The sequence below is a fragment of the Rhinopithecus roxellana genome, chromosome 7 (genome assembly GCF_007565055.1).
Source record: "Rhinopithecus roxellana isolate Shanxi Qingling chromosome 7, ASM756505v1, whole genome shotgun sequence".
Taxonomy (NCBI): domain Eukaryota; kingdom Metazoa; phylum Chordata; class Mammalia; order Primates; family Cercopithecidae; genus Rhinopithecus; species Rhinopithecus roxellana.
In genome coordinates, this window is record NC_044555.1 from 149,812,979 (window position 1) to 149,832,685 (window position 19,707).

At 38.2% G+C, this 19,707-nt stretch overlaps 1 non-coding gene across 1 annotated transcript; it reads right to left on the reverse strand.

Annotated features, from left to right (window-relative positions):
• Positions 1-12,524: 12,524 nt before the first annotated feature.
• On the reverse strand, positions 12,525-12,652 carry LOC115898903. The gene has a single exon (XR_004058555.1). It is a non-coding gene; the product is annotated as a small nucleolar RNA SNORA40 (small nucleolar RNA).
• Between the last annotated feature and the right edge of the window lie 7,055 nt (positions 12,653-19,707).

Genomic DNA, 19,707 nt, shown 5'->3' on the forward strand with positions numbered 1-19,707 from the left:
TGCGGTATTTGGTTTTCTGTTCTTGTGATAGTTTGCTAAGAATGATGGTTTCCAGCTGCATCCATGTCCCTACAAAGGACGCAAGCTCATCCTTTTTTATGGCTGCATAATATTCCATGGTGTATATGTGCCACATTTTCTTAATCCAGTCTGTCACTGATGGACATTTGGGTTGGGTCCAAGTCTTTGCTATTGTGAATAGTGCCGCAATAAACATACGTGTGCATGTGTCTTTAGAGCACCATGATTTATAATCTTTGGGTATATACACAGTAGTGAAGTGGCTGGGTCATATGGTACATCTAGTTCTAGATCCTTGAGGAATTGCCATACTGTTTACCATAATGGTTGAACTAGTTTACAATCCTACCAACGGTGTAAAAGTGTTCCTATTTCTCTACATCCTCTCCAGCACCTGTTGTTTCCTGACTTTTTAATGATTGCCATTCTAACTGGTGTGAGATGGTATCTCATTGTGGTTTTGATTTGCATTTCTCTGATGACTAGTGATGATGAGCATTTTTTCATGTGTCTGTTGGCTGTATGAATGTCTTCTTGTGAGAAATGTCTGTTCATATCCTTTGCCCACTTTTTGATGGGGTTGTTTGTTTTTTTCTTGTAAATTTGTTTGAGTTCTTTGTAGGTTCTGGATATTAGCCCTTTGTCAGATCAGTAGATTGCAAAAATTTTCTCCCATTCTGTAGGTTGCCTATTCACTCTGATGCTAGTTTCTTTTGCTGTGCAGAAGCTCTTTAGTTTAATTAGATCCCATTTGTCAATTTTGGCTTTTGCTGCCATTGCTTTTGGTGTTTTAGACATGAAGTCCTTGCCCATGCCTATGTCCTGAATGGTACTACCTAGGTTTTCTTCTAGGGTTTTTATGGTATTAGGTCTAACATTTAAGTCTCTAATCCATCTTGAATTAATTTTCGTATAAGGAGTAAGGAAAGGATCCAGTTTCAGCTTTCTACTTATGGCTAGCCAATTTTCCCAGCACCATTTATTAAATAGGGAATCCTTTCCCCATTTCTTGTTTCTCTCAGGTTTGTCAAAGATCAGATGGCTGTAGATGTGTGGTATGATTTCTGAGGACTCTGTTCTGTTCCATTGGTCTATATCTCTGTTTTGGGACCAGTACCATGCTGTTTTGGTTACTGTAGCCTTGTAGTATAGTTTGAAGTCAGGTAGCGTGATGCCTCCAGCTTTGTCCTTTTGACTTAGGATTGTCTTGGCAATGCGGGCTCTTTTTTGGTTCCATATGAACTTTAAAGCCGTTTTATCCAATTCTGTGAAGAAACTCATTGGTAGCTTGATGGGGATGGCATTGAATCTATAAATAACCTTGGGCAGTATGACCATTTTCACGATATTGATTCTTCCTATCCATGAGCATGGTATGTTCTTCCATTTGTTTGTGTCCTCTTTGGTTTCACTGAGCAGTGGTTTGTAGTTCTCCTTGAAGAGGTCCTTTACATCCCTTGTAACTGGGATTGCTAGGTATTTTATTCACTTTGAAGCAATTGTGAATGGAAATTCATTCATGATTTGGCTCTCTGTTTGTCTGTTACTGGTGTATAAGAATGCTTGTGATTTTTGCACATTGATTTTGTATCCTGAGACTTTGCTGAAATTGCTTATCAGCTTAAGGAGATTTTGGGCTGAGACAATGGGGTTTTCTAAATATACAATCATGTCATCTGCAAACAGGGACAATTTGACTTCTTCTTTTCCTAACTGGATACCCTTGATTTCTTTCTCTTGCCTGATTGCCCTAGCCAGAACTTCCAACACTATGTTGAATAGGAGTGGTGAGAGAGGGCATCCCTGTCTTGTGCCAGTTTTCAAAGGGAATTTTTCCAGTTTTTGCCCATTCAGTATGATATTGGCTGGGGATTTGTCATAAAGAGCTCTTATTATTTTGAGGTACATTCCATCAATACCAAATTTATTGAGCGTTTTTAGCATGAAGGGCTGTAGAATTTTATCAAAAGCCTTTTCTGCATCTATTGAGATAATCATGTGGTTCTTGTCTTTGGTTCTGTTAATTTGCTGGATTACGTTTATTGATTTGCGAATGTTGAACCAGCCTTGCATCCCAGGGATGAAGCCCACTTGATCATGGTGGATAAGCTTTTTGATGTGCTGCTGAATCCGGTTTGCCAGTATTTTCTTGAGGATTTTTGCATCGATGTTCATCAAGGATATTGGTCTAAAATTTTGTTTTTTTGTTGTGTCTCTGCCAGGCTTTGGTATCAGGATGATGTTGGCCTCATAAAATGAGTTAGGGAGGATTCCCTCTTTTTCTATTGATTGGAAGAGTTTCAGATGGAATGGTACCAGCTCCTCCTTGTACCTCTGGTAGAATTCAGCTGTGAATCCATCTGGTCCTGGACTTTTTTTGGTTGGTAGGCTATTAATTATTGCCTCAATTTCAGAGCCTGCTATTGGTCTACTCAGGGATTCAACTTCTTCCTGGTTTAGTCTTGGAAGAGTGTAAGTGTCCAGGAAATTATCCCGTTTTCTAGATTTTCTAGTTGATTTGTGTAGAGGTGTTTATAGTATTCTCTGATGGTAGTTTGTATTTCTGTGGGGTCGGTGGTGATATCCCCTTTATCATTTTTTATTGCATCTATTTAATTCTTCTCTCTTTTCTTCTTTATTAGTCTTGCTAGCGGTCTATTTTGTTGATTTTTTCAAAAAAACAACTCCTGGATTCATTGATTTTTTGGAGGGTTTTTTGTGTCTCTATCTCCTTCAGTTCGGCTCTGATCTTAGTTATTTCTTGCCTTCTGCTAGCTTTTGAATGTGCTTGCTCTTGCTTCTCCATTTCTTTTAATTGTGATGTTAGAGTGTCAATTTTAGATCTTTCCTGCTTTCTCTTGTGGGCATTTAGTGCTATAAATTTCCCTGTACACACTGCTTCAAATGTGTCCCAGAGATTCTGGTATGTTGTATCTTTGTTCTCCTTGGTTTCAAAGAACATCTTTATTTCTGCCTTCATTTCGTTATGTATCCAGTAGTCATTCAGGAGCAGGTTGTTCAGTTTCCATGTAGTTGAGCGGTTTTGATTGAGTTTCTTAGTCCTGAGTTCTAGTTTGATTGCACTGTGGTCTGAGAGACAGTTTGTTATAATTTCTGTTCTTGTACATTTGCTAAGGAGTGCTTTACTTCCAATTATATGGCCAATTTTGGAATAAGTGCGATGTGGTGCTGAGAAGAATGTATATTCTGTTGATTTGGGGTGGAGAGTTCTACAGATGTCTATTAGGTCCGCTTGGTGCAGAGATGAGTTCAATTCCTGGATATCCTTGTTAACTTTCTGTCTCGTTGATCTGTCTAATGTTGACAGTGGAGTGTTGACGTCTCCCATTATTATTGTATGGGAGTCTAAGTCTCTTTGTAAGTCTCTAAGGACTTGCTTTATGAATCTGGGTGCTCCTGTATTGGGTGCCTATATATTTAGGATAGTTAGCTCTTCCTGTTGAATTGATCCCTTTACCATTATGTAATGGCCTTCTTTGTCTCTTTTGATCTTTGATGGTTTAAAGTCTATTTTATCAGAGACTAGGATTGCAACCCCTGCTTTTTTTTGTTCTCCATTTGCTTGGTAGATCTTCCTCCATCCCTTTATTTTGAGCCTATGTATGTCTCTGCATGTGAGATGGGTCTCCTGAATACAGCAGACTGATGGGTCTTGACTCTTTATCCAGTTTGCCAGTCTGTGTCTTTTAATTGGAGCATTTAGTCCATTGACATTTAAGGTTAATATTGTTATGTGTGAACTTGATCCTGCCATTATGATATTAACTGGTTATTTTGCTCGTTAGTTGATGCAGTTTCTTCCTAGCCTCCATGGTCTTTACATTTTGGCACGTTTTTGCAATGGCTGGTACTGGTTTTTCCTTTCCATGTTTAGGGCTTCCTTCAGGGTCTCTTGTAAGGCAGGCCTGGTGGTGACAAAATCTCTAAGCATTTGCTTATCTGTAAAAGATTTTATTTCTCCTTCACTTATGAAACTTAGTTTGGCTGGATATGAAATTCTAGGTTTAAAATTCGTTTCTTTAAGAACATTGAATATTGGCCCCCACTCTCTTCTGGCTTGTAGAGTTTCTGCCGAGAGGTCTGCTGGTAGTCTGATGGGCCTCCCTTTGTGGGTAACCCGACCTTTCTCTCTGGCTGTCCTTCAGATTTTTTCCTTCATTTCAACTTTGGTGAATCTGGCAATTATGTGTCTTGGAGTTGCTCTTCTCGAGGAGTATCCTTATGGTGTTCTCTGTATTTCCTGAATTTGAATGTTGGCCTGCCCTACTAGGTTGGGGAAGTTCTCCTGGATGATATCCTGAAGAGTGTTTTCCAACTTGGTTCCATTTTCCCCCTCACTTTCAGGCACCCCAATCAGACGTAGATTTGGTCTTTGTACATAATCCCATTCTTCTTGCAGGCTTTGTTCATTTCTTTTTCTTCTTTTTTCTTTTGGTTTCTCTTCTCGCTTCATTTCATTCATTTGATCCTCAATCGCTGATACTCTTTCTTCCAGTTGATCGAGTCGGTTACTGAAGCTTGTGCATTTGTCACGTATTTCTCGTGTCATGGTTTTCATCTCTGTCATTTCGTTTATGACCTTCTCTGCATTAATTATTCTAGCTATCAATTATTCCACTCTTTTTTTCAAGATTTTTAGTTTCTTTGCGCTGGGTACGTAATTCCTCCTTTAGCTCTAAGAAGTTTGATGGACTGAAGCCTTCTTCTCTCATCTCGTCAAAGTCATTCTCTGACCAGCTTTGATCCGTTGCTGGCGATGAGCTGCACTCCTTTGCAGGGGGAGATGCAGTCTTATTTTTTGAATTTCCAGCTTTTCTGCCCTGCTTCTTCCCCATCTTTGTGGTTTTATCTGTCTCTGGTCTTTGATGATGGTGATGTACTGATGGGGTTTTGGTATAGGTGTTCTTCCTTTTTGATAGTTTTCCTTCTAATAGTCAGGACCCTCAGCTGTAGGTCTGTTGGAGATTGCTTGAGGTCCACTCCAGACCCTGTTTGCCTGGGTATCAGCAGCAGAGGTTGCAGAAGATAGAATATTGCTGAACAGCGAGTGTACCTGTCTGATTCTTACTTTGGAAGCTTCCTCTCAGGGGTGTACTCCACCCTGTGAGGTGTGGGGTGTCAGACTGCCCCTAGTGGGGGATGTCTCCCAGTTAGTCTACTCAGGGGTCAGGGACCCACTTGAGCAGGCAGTCTATCCGTTCTTAGATCTCAACCTCCGTGTTGGGAGATCCACTGCTCTCTTCAAAGCTGTCAGACAGAGTCATTTGCGTCTGCACAGGTTTCTGCTGTTTTTTTTGTTGTTGTTGTTTAGCTGTGCCCTGTCCCCAGAGGTGGAGTCTACAGAGACAGGCAGGTTTCCTTGATCTGCTGTGAGCTCCACCCAGTTCGAGCTTCCCAGCAGCTTTGTTTACCTACTTAAGCCTCAGCAATGGCGGGCACCCCTCCCCAAGCCTCGCTGCTGCCTTGCGGTTAGATCGCAGACTGCTGTTTTAGCAATGAGGGAGGCTCCGTGGCCGTGGGACCCTCCCGGCCAGGTGTGGGTATAATCTCCTGGTGTGCCCGCTTGCTTAAAGCGCAGTATTGGGGTGGGAGTTACCCGATTTTCCAGGTGTTGTGTGTCTCAGTTCCCCTGGCTAGGAAAAGGAATTCCCTTCCCCCTTGAGCTTCCCAGGTGAGGCGATGCCTCGCCCTGCTTCAGCTGTGGCTGGTCGGGCTGCAGCAGCTGACCAGCACCGATTGTCCAGCACTTCCTAGTGAGATGACCCCAGTACCTCAGTTGAAAATGCAGAAATCACTGGTCTTCTGTGTCGCTCGCCCTGGGAGTTGGAGACTGGAGCTGTTCCTATTCGGCCATCTTGCTCCGCCCGCCCCCCCCCCCCCCCCGCCTTTATACTTTAAAAGTCCTTTCCCTTTCAAAGATCAGAAAAAAAAAAACACTCTAGTTATGTCTTTTTGTTATTTCATATTTTTACACCTCATTTCCGTTTTAAATAGAGTTATTAGGCTGGAAGCTCATAGATGCACTTTAGACACAGTTTACCTGGATTTCCAGAAGACATTTGTGAAAATCTTCAATATCTGCCATCTCACTGGCTATTTTCTTATGCTTACAATGATGTTCAATTCATCCCTGTTCTGAATACAAAAACATTTTTTTAAAAAAACTTTCTTAAAATGCTCTTCTTACTTGACTTTCATGGCAAAATTATCCTCTCTGGATTCTCCTGATTCCTCTTTTGACCATTCCTTCTGTTTTTATTTTACCACTTTTTTGGCACCTTAAAGGCTAGTGTTACCTTAAATTCTGCCTTTAGTTCACTACACAGTCTCTCTGGATGATTTCATCCACTACCATACCTTCAACTATCATCTACATGTGGATGTTCACAGCTCAAATTTCTTCCATGAGTTTTACATCTTTATATACAAGTGTCCTCTGGACATACCCACCTGCTTGTCCTACTTGGGAACACAATGGATAATCTTTCACAAGCTGCCATCAACTTTTATTTACATAATTATCACTTTCAATTTGTCACTCAGTCCACCTTTCAGAATGTATTCACTTTACATTTCTGTCATATTTAATTATCAACATTTGCTAAATATGCCTAGCCTTGTTCGTAACACCGCACCTTTTGGATGCTGTTCTCCTTGCCTGAGACATCCTTTATACAAACTCCTACTCATATCTTCAAGACCCAGCATAAATGCTAGTTCCTCAATTATGTCTTACTTATTTTTGTCATATGTGATTATTCCAGTTTCTGTATTCCCAAAACACTTTGTTTTTATTTCTTCCCAAGTTATATTTTAATTTATCCAATTAAATTTTGGTTTTCTTTGACAGAGTATGAGCTTCTAAAGAGTAGGGTACATTTGTATCATTCTTATTGGCCTAGTATCTAGGATTTTCATATATAATTTGGCTCAATTAATATCTATTGAACTAATGATATATTTGTGGACAAGATAGAGAAATGTGAGCTGGATAATATTATTCATTAAATAATTGGTTCTCAACCAACTGGATACTCTCAGAATCACTTATGGGATTTAAGAAACATACTTCAGTCCTATTATCCAAAGATTTTTATTCAGTAAATTTAGCAAAGTCTCTCCAGGTATATGTATGTTTTAAAATGCCATATGTCATTTTGATGTACCACCAGTGTTAAGCACCTCTGAGATAGAGTCACGAATGTACTCACAGGCACTCTTTAATAATTGATGTCACCTGGGAGGAAATATCTTTTGGGATGTGAAAATGTGCATGTGTCCTGAAAAGGATGTATGCTGAACTGCCGACAGTGGTCTCCTGTGTGATATGGTTCTAGAAGTGAGGAAAAATGCTTTCAATTCATATATAATAAAAAAGAATAAAGGATTAATTATAGGTGATTGTTAATTTTGTGTATGTGTTTTGTATGTTTCAGTTTCTTATATATTTCAAAGTGTTTATACCATATAACCCAGCAATTTAGTTCCTCAGAACTGATCTTCAAGGGAAGAAAAAGCTGTATCACAAAGTTACCCATAATAGTGATATTTATAAAAGCAAAATTCTATAAACAACCTAACAGCTTCATAATAATGTAATAGGGAGATGAATTAGGGCACATCAACATAATGGACTATTTTTATAAATTAAAAATACCAATTAAGACCACAATGTAGCATCATAAAAATTATTCACAAAACAATGCTTACTAAAAATAGAAAAAATAAATTTCACATATATATCCTAATCAAGACTATATAGAACACAAACATGTGAATGAAACTTAGAAGGGATAAAATATAATATACTATATAAGAGTATGGGTTCTTGATTCAAATTATTTAGGTTCAAAACCAAGCTTTGCCAGTTGTGTATCTTAGACAAGTCACTTAACTTCTTTGTGACTCAGCTTCCTAATCTATAAATTGAGGATTATACTAACCGAGTACAATTGTTTAAGAATTTAATGAGAATATACATACAAAAGGACTTAGAATCATGTCTGGCACATAACAATACTACTCATAGTGTGTCTATTGTTGGCTGTGCATTTTCTATGGGTTTTATATACATCAACATGTGTATGCCTTAAAATAACCCTATGAGGTATTTAATGTGCTGAGTTAGTTCTGTTTAATCACCGTCTTCAACCCTCTGTTGTAACATTCTAGGGAACACTCCATAATTATTTTACTCATTCTGAATTATTTTGCTTTAAACTCCCACATTTAAATCTACCATCCTATTGGATTCTATGTAGTAGTAACCATGGGATCACTTTATTATTTTAAAAAGTCATTCTATCACAGAGACACATGCATACATATGTTCATTGCAGCCCTATTCACAATAGCAAAGACATGAAATCAACCTAAATGCCCATCAATGGTAGACTGAATAAGGAAAATGTATGTATACACCATGGAATACTACACAACCATGGAAAACAATGCAATCATGTCTCTTATAGAAACAGAGATGGAGCTGAAGGCCATTAACTAATGCAGGAACAGAAAACCAAATACCATATTTTCTCATTTACAAGTGAGAGCTAAATGATGAGAACACATGAACACATAGAGGGAAAGAAGAGACACTGGGGCCTACCATAGGGTGGAGGGGTGGTGGGAGGAGGGAGAGGATCAGGAAAAATAATCGTTACTAGGCATAATAGCTGGGTGATGAAATAATCTGTACAGCAAATCCCCATGACACAAGTTCACCTATATAGCAGATGTGCACATGTACCCCTGAACTTAAAATAAAAGTTAAATTAAAAAACTACATTCCCCAAAGTGCTTCATCACCTATCAACACTATCAATTAAGAAAGAAAAAGCAGTCATCACAAAATCCTCTGCCAGGCAATACTACTTGAGTCATGGTCTTCACACCTGTGTACCAGGGTTTACTTTCTTCCTTTTTCCCTCCAGCCTGAAAACCTGAGGCAAGTGACTTTTACTTTTTTCTGTTTTTTTTTCTTTTTAAGCTAAGCAGCAATTTGCTGCTTGCATTCTGATCCTCCAGTTTCTGGAGGGAACCTGCATTATTCCATACAACTACCATCTTGTCTCTACCCTTCCCTACCTGAGCCCCATCTTTCTCCCAACAAATCTAATCGCTTTTGGAGGCAAGTATAGTGACATTATGCAGGTTAGTAAGAATCCATTGCTCTTCCTTTACATCTCAACTCAGGTGTTCCTTTCTCAGGAAAGTTTTCCCCTCTCTCCCTGGCAGGTCAGTTCCCATGCTCTCATGACACTTACACCTCTCCTTTACAGCATTTTTATTCTTGTGACCATACATGCACTTGTATGATTCTCTAATGTCTTCTTCTCCTACTAGTCTGAAAGCTCCATGAGAGAAGGTCTAGTGTGTGTTTTCCTTTGCCATTGAATACCAGCACAGAACATAGAGCCTAGAACATAGCACATGCTTTAAAAATATTTTTTGAATAAATGGTGAATAAATCAGTGAATGAATGACCCTTTACTTCCATATATAGATTCAGAGAAACAGAGTCCATACTCTCACATCTGTAGAATGCCAGGGGATCCCAGTAGCAGGCTTACATCAAAATTTTCCAAGACTGGATTCAAGCTCAAGCAACGAGGTGGTCGTACTATTTAAGCCATCATAGGGATGCAGTGAGCACAGTGCCATACACATAATTTGGAGTTTAATAAATTATTGTTCATTGACTGACTTAGCAGACAATGAAGAGTGATTTCACTATTGTGCCAAATGAGACAAATTAAGAAAATATGTAGAAGAAATTCTTTTCTAAAGGAGTATTTAAAATGAAAATGGAAAAAGTGGCCCATATCCACACTAGAAATTGAGGAGGACCAAAGCAAGTACTAGTGGCAGAAACTGCCTTTTTCTCTATATAATTTGATTTCAGAAGTTTGAGGTTCATCAAAGAGTAAAAGTGCTTTGGGGAATTGAGATTTTGAGATGTGATTCCTTTGCACCCATATATTAATCTTAGGATACTGTGTCCAGTGTTGGAATACATAATTTTTTAATGGCATAAAAAGTTTGAATAGTATCTGGAAAAGAGTGACATATGTGACTAAAACATTCAAATAAGGTCTAGGGAAAATTTGAAACTCTTCAGTCCAGAGAAGAGTAGGCTAAGAATGGTGGTTTCATAATTGTTTTCAGGGTTTTTGCTCTCTTTTATCTTGTTTATCACAGAAAAGTAACAATTTTCCATACCTACTAAGGGTGGATTAAAAGAAGCTGCTCTTAACAGCAACTTAACAAGCTTGTTTAACATAAAGAAGAATTCCCCAAAAGTAAGAATTGCTAGTTACATAAATTAGTGACTGATGGGTGTCAGGAATCTCCTTTAAGAAGATCTTTAAGAAAACAGATCAATTCCTCCTAATTTGAAAGGCTTTCTGGTGCTACTTAAAGTCAGGGACAGGGCTGGTGTAGCTGCTATGAGGACTATATGACCTTTTAAGTCCCTTCCAGCCCTGGATAGGTATAAATGATGAAAAGTGAACTACAGTATACAGTGCATTAAAAGCTTTAACAAACATGGCCCTCCAGACAATATTTATTGCATCCTGATAGGGGATAAAAGTCACACTTAACTATAAATTGCTATGAAATGTAGAGGTATTGTACTCAAGCATTAAATAAATTGTACTGAACTTATATAAGCTCAACAGGTCGAGCCTAAGAAATGTGAGCTGTTTCCACAATTCAGTCATGGGGCAAACATGAAAGATAATATGTGGCATTATTTCTGCCAAACACATAACATGCATCAAGGTGAGATAATTGGATTAATACACCTCAGAAGAGTTAAATGATCATAGGGCTGCTGTAGAACAATGAGGTTCAACAGAAACTCAATGGCTGCTTGTACAAACCATCATCAAAGAAAAGAAAAAAAAAGAAAACAAAATTCCAAATGCTTTCCCTAATATAGCATTGATAGTTTTTCATTCCACCCTTGACTGACATGTACAACTTGTTTCAGTATACACTGAGCTTTTGCCCATGTGAACTTAGATAGCATATAGTCCTTAATATTCATACTTTAATATAGTTGAAATGTCACATTATATTAACTACATTATATAAAAACTTGCAAAAGTTCTGAGTTAAATTACAAAAGTAAATTATTATAGCACAAAAATGATAAGAGGTGTGAGTATATATGTATTTATATATATTCACACAAACAAAACAGATGCCTTAACTTTTTTCATAGTTTTACACACTGCAAGGTAACAATATGTGTAATCAGAGAAAATGGTTGAATGAATCAATCTGAAGGTATTCATGAAAGGTTGGCAAACTAAAAGCATCAGCTCCAGGGGACCCAAACAGCTAATCAGCTTTAACTTTAGGGTATTTTCCCACTCACACTTCTATTTGAAGAGTCACATAAAAAATCTTTGTAATCCTGTGTTTGGAAACTTTCCATTTGCTTATCTTTGGTCATTTGACTCTGAAACACCTTATCTTGATAAAGCCAAAGAAATCAGACTGGTGAGTGAAAAGCGAAAAAAAGTTTTTAAAAGCTCAAAGTCTTTTTTTTTTTTTTACCTTTTATTTTAAGTTCAGGGGTACATATGCAGGTTTGCTACATAGGTAAACATGCGTCATGTGGGTTTGTTGTGCCGATTATTTCATCACCCAGTTATTAAGCCTAGTACACATTATTTATTTTTCCTGATCCTCTCCGTTCTCTGACCCTCTGCCCTCTGGTAGGGCCAGTTTATGTTGTCTCTGTCTATGTGTTCATGTGTTCTCATCATTTAGCTTCCACTTATAAGTGAGAACATACAGTATTTGTTTTTCTGTGCCTGAATCACTTTGCTTAGGATAATGGCCTCTGGCTCCATCCATGTCCCTGCAAAGGACATGATCTATTTCTTTTTTTTTAAGTCAATAAATTTTTATTCAAGGAATTCCATGTTGTGATTTCTTCCACTGTCCATCAAGGTCACTTTAGATACTCTAAAGAGCTGGAGTCAAAAGATTTATCTTCAAGTTAGCCCTTTTTAATGAAACTGATCCAGTTGTCCTGTCAGCCCATAATTACTTTGGCTTCTGTCATCTCCTTTTAATATGGGTATACTGATGAAGTCTTCAAAATTCACCAAGAATCTTTGCGACCTAATTTCTTCAACCAATTTACTTCAGGGTCCTTTCTACTGTAGATGGTGGGGGATCTGCCTGGTTCTCAATTTGATACCCTCTCTTAACATGAATGAGTTCAAATCACATTCATTCCTAAGCGATCACTCAAGAATAGTACAGATGTGTGGAATACCTTTAATTCCAGACATCATGTTCTCAAGATAAAAGCTTTCTTGCACAGGCTGGTCTTGAACTCCTGGTTTCAAGCAATACTCCCACCTTGGTGTGGGGATTGCAGGCTTGAGCCATTGCACCCGGCCTGGAACCAATCTTTATGGTTATCAATACTCCCATCAATTAACTGTCTCAGGTATAATAATATCCCTTCTTATATGTATCAAAACTCATATTGTACAATGAGTTCTGGGTTGCAAAAGAGGATTTATTTTTTGTACTTATCCATAAGTCTTTGTCCATAAGTTAAACAAAAACATACATAAGTGCAGTGATCTATTTCTTTTTTATGGCTGCACAGTATTCCATGGTGTATATGTACCAAATTTTCTTAATTCAGTCTATCATTGATAGTATTATTTTAACCTCTGTTAGTACACATTTATAGTACAAAACTCCCTTCAAAAGACAGTATTCCTCAGAAACATGTACATGTATCTTATTGGGTCATGACTTTTAGATAACTAATTTCAAAAGAGAATTTTCAATGATGATGGTCTGTAATCATAATTATATGGGAAGTTTAGAGGTAAAGAGTAACTTTTATGGATTTTAGATTTGCTTTTTCTCTGGCAAAAACAACTACTCCCATCTACCCCTGACTTCTTAATCTGGTGATTTACCATTTAATAAGAATTTCCACAACTTCATTAAAAATTTATATTCAATGTCTCAGCAACCTGGATCCCTCCAGAAGCTCTATCTGTAGCCAGTTAAGCCCAAGCCAAAGAGCCACTGAACCATGGGAATGAACCACTGACCATCCCTCACCAGAATAACGCTAAGGCAGGTCTGTGGTAATCTAAAACTCTGGGGCCTTCCCCATGGATAAAAAGCAGCACTGTGAAGCTTTTTCCTTGGTGTATATAGTCTTCTGAAGACCTGAAAGCATTAATATTGTTTCCAACATCATTTATCCTCCACACATTGAGTAATTAATACACTAACAGAAACCACTAAAAATATAAAAGCAAGCAATGTAAACCTACACAACTGTCTCATCTATAGTTTTGGAGAGATTATTTTAAACAAAGAGAGACACAAAAGTCAGCTTAATTTAAATACTGTTGTTTTCAGTCTCTGCTATCCATTGTTGGCAGCAGAGAACCCCATATCAAAACCAAGATTTCTTCCTCCTTATAAAAGAGACATATATACATGATTCTTGCAAAGAAAAATTTGTCTGATCATATATCATATTTTGGAAATGGAGCTCAGTATATCAAAGACAAATTGCTCTAGTGAGCTAGTCTTATAGATCAAAATATATGAAAGAGAGGGAAAAAGAGGGGAGGATGTCAGGTTACTAAATTTATAAATGTATAACTCAATGAGATTTTCCCAATTCTCACTAGATGTTCTAAGTTAGTATTGAAAAGACCTGGTGGCTCTGATTGCCTTTGCACAGATTGTGTTCCAGCTGTCTTCTGATATTTGAACACTCAGGTCTTGGTCCCACGCTGTGCAAACAGTCAGCCTCCCATGTATTCTGTATACGAGGAGTAATTTATTAATCCATCTATAAAGGCAATCACAGTGCATGCAAGAAAGGGTTATATAAAGCTCTAAAATTGAAAGAAGTAGCTCCAGTAAACTTGATACCAGTTCCAAACATCACTATTATGTTTGAGCTGATTTATAAATCCTATGGATCTTTGTCTGGTAATCCATCACTTTTGGGAAGTTGGAAGAGGGAACAAAAGTCTGGATGACACAGTCTCTGCATAAATCTCAAGCTGCTGCAATTTCTTTTCCTTGTTGCTTCATATTCACTAAATAACCTTGCAATTTGGGATCTAAGACAAGTGGGAAGGAAAGATGGGCACTGTGAAATTCAGCCAGTGCCAACCAGGTGAGGACAAGATGAAACCTTCAAAATGCTTTTGTAATTTGTTATCAATTGTACATCTGACGGAATTTCTTCAAGAGTGGCCCTAAGGGCCCATTAAAATAAAAATGGTTGCAATTTTAAGAAGAAACATAAAAGGCTACACATTGGGCACAGTGTACACTGCTCAGGTGATGGGTGCACCAAAATATTAGAAATCATCACTAAAGAACTTATTCTTCTAACCAAACACCACCTGCTCCCTAAAAACTTATTGAAATAAAAAATAAAAGAAAGTTTTTAAAGCAAAGAAACAAACCAAAAAGCAAAATCCCAACTAGTTGCATTAGAATTCTCTTTTTGAATATTAAAAAAAAAAAAAGAAACATCCATGTAATGGCTCAGAATGTTCTTTGAAGATTGTGGCCAGGCTTTCTTTATCTGGGCCTTTTCTCACCTAGCTCCATCTTCATACACCTGCCACCAATGACACATCAGCTCATTCCTCCCATCCATGATTCTGCTTTGACAAGGAAAGATTTCAACTTAAGTTCCTGCAGCTCTCTTTTTTTAGCCTCTCTTTGCATCTTTTTCTCTCGTCTTCTCTTCCAGTTCCACTTGAAGCTCTTTCTACTATCACCACCAATTAGTCTCTCATTGTAATACTTCCTTCTTCCACTCATATTCTGAATACACAATGCACTCCACTAGTACTTAAACAAAGTTCCTGTGTTTGCTCTGATTATACAATTTGCGAGACCAATACTCTGTGAATTATTTCCAACATGCTCATGATTGTCAATTATGATTATGATTTCACCTACTCATGATTGGTGAAAATTGTCATCAATTCAGACATGCTATCTCCAACTGCAGTACCTTGACTGGGAATTTGGTCCGAATAACCAAGACCTCCATGAATGAGAAAAGAAGATATAATGTTCTTTGCTATTCAATTATCTTTTTCACAACAAAAAAAATATAACTCTTTGTAGAAATAGTGTAACACAAAAAACATAAACTGTTTTGAAAAGTATTCCTTACAACATCATAGACAATTCAGAGTAAGTTACTGAACTTACCAATTCATATTCTCAGCCACTACACAATTGTCAAGAAATATCACACTGAGTGTGTGAAATTGGAGTTAGCTCTACTCTGGGTTTGATCATGGTTCTGGTACGAGTCAATGAAGCATCAAAAGTTGAGGTACACTGCTCTCGTCTTTGATAACATTTGGATAAAACATTGTTGCATCACACATTACTTTGCTTCCCACTATGGTTGCCTGTTTGTTTGTGTGTTTGCTTGTTTGGTGCTGTTGGACAATTTTTGCACTTAAGTGTATTCTTTCTGGCGAAAGTAATACAGAGTGTTATCCTTAAATTTGGCTGTTTCCCAAATGTGAAAGCTGGCTATTAAGCATGTTTGTTCTTGTCAATCATGCTACATGTAAACTGTTGACTATTTTCTTAATTCCAACTCCCAGAGAAGAAATTTAGCACCCTCTATTCTCGCTTATGCTTTTACTCCCTAATCCAAATGCTCTGGCAGTATATTTTTTCCAATATCATCTCAATCACAAGTTTTCCTAATGTCACTGCTCCCACTGCTAAATAAAGCAGAGAGATCTATTTCAGAGATTTTCAACATAATGTTCCAATAATTTTGTCTCTCCCTGTTAACTCACCACAGATCTAAATATGTCTCAATCTCCTCGAGACCTAGTAACTAGATGACAACATAAACCTTGAGATCATTCCAAAGATGTCAATCAGTTCAAATTTGGTAAATATGGAATCACTTGCTTAAATGTCTGATATAGCAGAAGAAGAAATTTTGCTTGGTTGGCTTCCCATTGTAGCTTAATTAAACAATCATATTTTTTTTTCCTAGGGACTGATACCATTCACTCTTCCCCTTTCTCCTCCATTCAGTCTGGAAAGAAATGGAAGTATCATCAGCTTTCCCCTGTACCCCACCTGCATATGTACCTTTTAAATTTTTGTTCCTTTTCTCCAAATTTCCTCCCTTCACCAACTGGCCCCAACTTCAGCTACCTCTGTCTCCTATTTGATTATAAACTTACCACAATGGCAAAATTATTCCTGTGGGGGCACTATTCTCATCTTCCCTCTGCTCCCTTCCTCTTTGTTTGTCTCCAACAGATCCTATCCTTGAATTTGAACCTACAAATAGTCATCTAGTTATACAGAGCCTCATTCTACTTAACACTCTTCTCATACCACATGCTACAAGTACTTGGAAATACACACCACCTTTTCAACAATTCTGACATCCATTATTTAGGAATTTCACCATTCTCTCTAGGAACTGGCTTGAGGACACATGTAATATGAGATTAATAAATCTCATAGACAAACACAACAACTAAGGTGTGAATAAAGTGACAATTTGAACATGTGCACAGTTTTTGTCCCATGGTCTATTCATTTTGGAAAAGGTTACTACAGTTCAGTTTTTAAACAAACTTTTATATACACAATAATTTTAAATTTAGAGAAAAATTACAAAGGCATTACAGAAAGTTCCTATTTACTCCTCACCTAGTCTTCCCTACTATTAGCATCTACATAACCATGATGCATTTGTCACAACTAAGGAAATAACTTTGGTACATTACTACTAACCAAATTCAAGACTTTGTTCAGGCCAGGTGCCATGGCTCACACCTGTAATCCTAACACTTTGAGAGGCCAAGGCAGGAGGATCATGTGAGGCCAGGAGTTTGACACCAGCTTGGAAAACATAATCAAACCCTTATCTCTTTAAAAATATATATATTTATTTATTAAGTTAGGCCTGGTGGCACGTGCCTGTAGTCCAAACTACTTGAGAGACTGAGGCCAGAGGATTTCTTGAGCCCAGGAGCTCAATGCTGCAGTGAGCTAGGATAACGCCACTGCACTTCATTCTGGGAAACAGAGTAAAACCCTGGCTCAAGGAAAAAAAGCCACTTTATTCAGATTTCATTAGTTTTTCATTATTGTCTTTTATCTGTTTGAAGATCCCATATTTTACTTAGTAATCGTGTACGTCACTTTAGCTTTCACTGACCTATGACAGTTTATCAGTCTGCTTGTTTTGCTTGATGAAACTCCCAGTTTTTAGGAGAACTGTCTGGTACGGGTTTTGGGGAGAAAGAATACAGAGCTATAGTGCCATTTTCACCCCATCATATAGAGAGGTACATGTCTTATCATTGATGATGTTAGCCTTAACCACCTGATGTGTGTCAGGTTTCTCTTCTAGAAAATCACTTTTCCCTGACTCTTTTCATAAACAAATATTCTTTGCTAGTGACTGTATTAGTCCATTCTGACATTGCTATAAACATATACCTGAGAATGGGTAATTTATAAAGAAAAGAGATTTAATTGGCCTATTGTTCCAGAAACTGTACAAAAAGCATGGCTGGGGAAGCCTCAGGAAACGTATAATTATGGCAGAAGGCAAAGGAGAAGCAGGCACATCCTACAAAGCTGGAGCAGGAGGAAAAGAGACTAAAAGGGGAAGTGCTATACACTTTTAAACAATGAGATCTCATGATTACTCACTCACTATCACAAAAACAGCAAGTGAGAAATCCACTCCCATGTTCCAATCACCCCCGACCAGGTCTCTCCCCAAACACTGACAATTACAATTCAACATGAGATTTGGTGGAGCGGGGGACATAGAGCCAAACCATATCATTCCACCCAAGCTCTTCCTAAATCTCGTGTCCTTCTCACATTTCAAAACACAATCATGCCTTCTCAACAGTACCCCAAAGTCTTAACTCATTCCAGCATTAACTCAAAAGTCCAAGTCCAAAGTCTCATTGAAGACAAGACAAGCCCCTTCTGCCTATGAGCCTATAAAATCAAAATACAAGTTAGTTTCTTCCAAGATACAATAAGGGTACAGGCATTGGATAAATGCTCCTATTCCAAAAGGGAGAATCCGGCCAAAACAACAGGGATACAGGTCCCATGTAAGTTTGAAACCCAGCAGGGCAGGCAGACATTAAATCATAAAGCTCCAAAACAATCTCCTTTGACTCCATGTCTCACATTCAGGCCACATTGATGCAGTGAGTGGGCTTGCAAGGCCTTGGGAAGCTCTGCTCCTATAGCTCTACAGGACTCAGCTTCCCTGGCTGCTCTCAAGGGCTGGTGTTGAGTGCCTGCAGCTTTTCCAGGTGCATGGTACAAGCTGTTGATGGACCTAGCATTCTGGGGTCTGGAGGATGGTGGCCTTTTTCTCACAGTTCCAATAGGCAGTGCCCCAGTTGGGCTCTTGGTCTGGCCCATGAAACCACTTTTCCCCCCTAGGTTTCCAGGCCTGTGATGGGATGGGTTGCCAAAAAGGTCTCTGAAATGCCTTGGAAGCACTTTCCCCATTGTCTTGACTGTTAACATTGGGCTCCTCTTTACTTATGAAAATTTCTGTAGCAGGCTTGAATTCCTCCACAGAAAATGGTTTTCTCTTTCCTACCTCATAGTCAGGCTGCAAATATTTTAAACTTTTATGCTCTGCTTCCCTTTTAAATGTAAGTTCCAGTTTCAAGTCATTTCTTTGTTTGTGCAAATGAGCATAGGCTTTTAGAAGTAACCAGGCCACATCTTGAACACTTTGCTGCTTAGAAATTTCTTCCATGAGATACACTAAATCATCTCTCTCAAGTTCAAAGCTCAACAGATCCCAAGAACAGGGGCACAATGCTGCCAGTCTCTTTGCTAAAGCATAGCAAGAGTGACTTTTACTCTAGTTCTCAATAAGTTCCTCATGTCCATCTGAGACCACCTCAGCCCAGACTTCACTGTCCACATCACTCTCAGCATTTTGGCCACAACCATTCAACAATTCTCCAGCAAATTCTAAACTTTGCTTCATCTTTTTTGTCTTCTTCTGAGCCTTCCAAACTGTTCTAGCCTCTGCCTGGTACCCAGTTCCAAAGTCACTTCCACATTTGCAGGTATCTTTATAGCAATGCTCTACTTTTCTGGTACCAATTTTGCAAGTTACTAATTCAAGAGGATAGAATTAATTCCACCTTTTGGAAAAGAAGTTATCTACATAAACTATTCATTAGAGACTTATCTGTACTCTTTTATTTATTTGTTCACGAACATAACTATTTATGATTATAATTTAATACTGTTATTTACTGTGTTGAACAAATTCTTTCAGCTTTGGCCATTGTGAGCCTTTTCAGATTGGCTCTTATGTCCTTTGACATCCTCATCATTCTGTTTTTGAATACTTCCTTAATTTACGACTCTGTAAGAAATGACAGGCTCATCTTATTCATCCTGTGCCCTAGCCCCAGGATTCACCATTTCTCCAGGAAGCCCTGGTTTCTTTGATTACAGAATAGTATTGAAAATAACAAGCTTGTTCACCATCACTTTGCTCGTTCTTCGGATACCTCCTGGCGCAGAACTGTCCATCTCTGCATAAACCCAGAACTTCATGTTGCTTCTGCCTTAGCC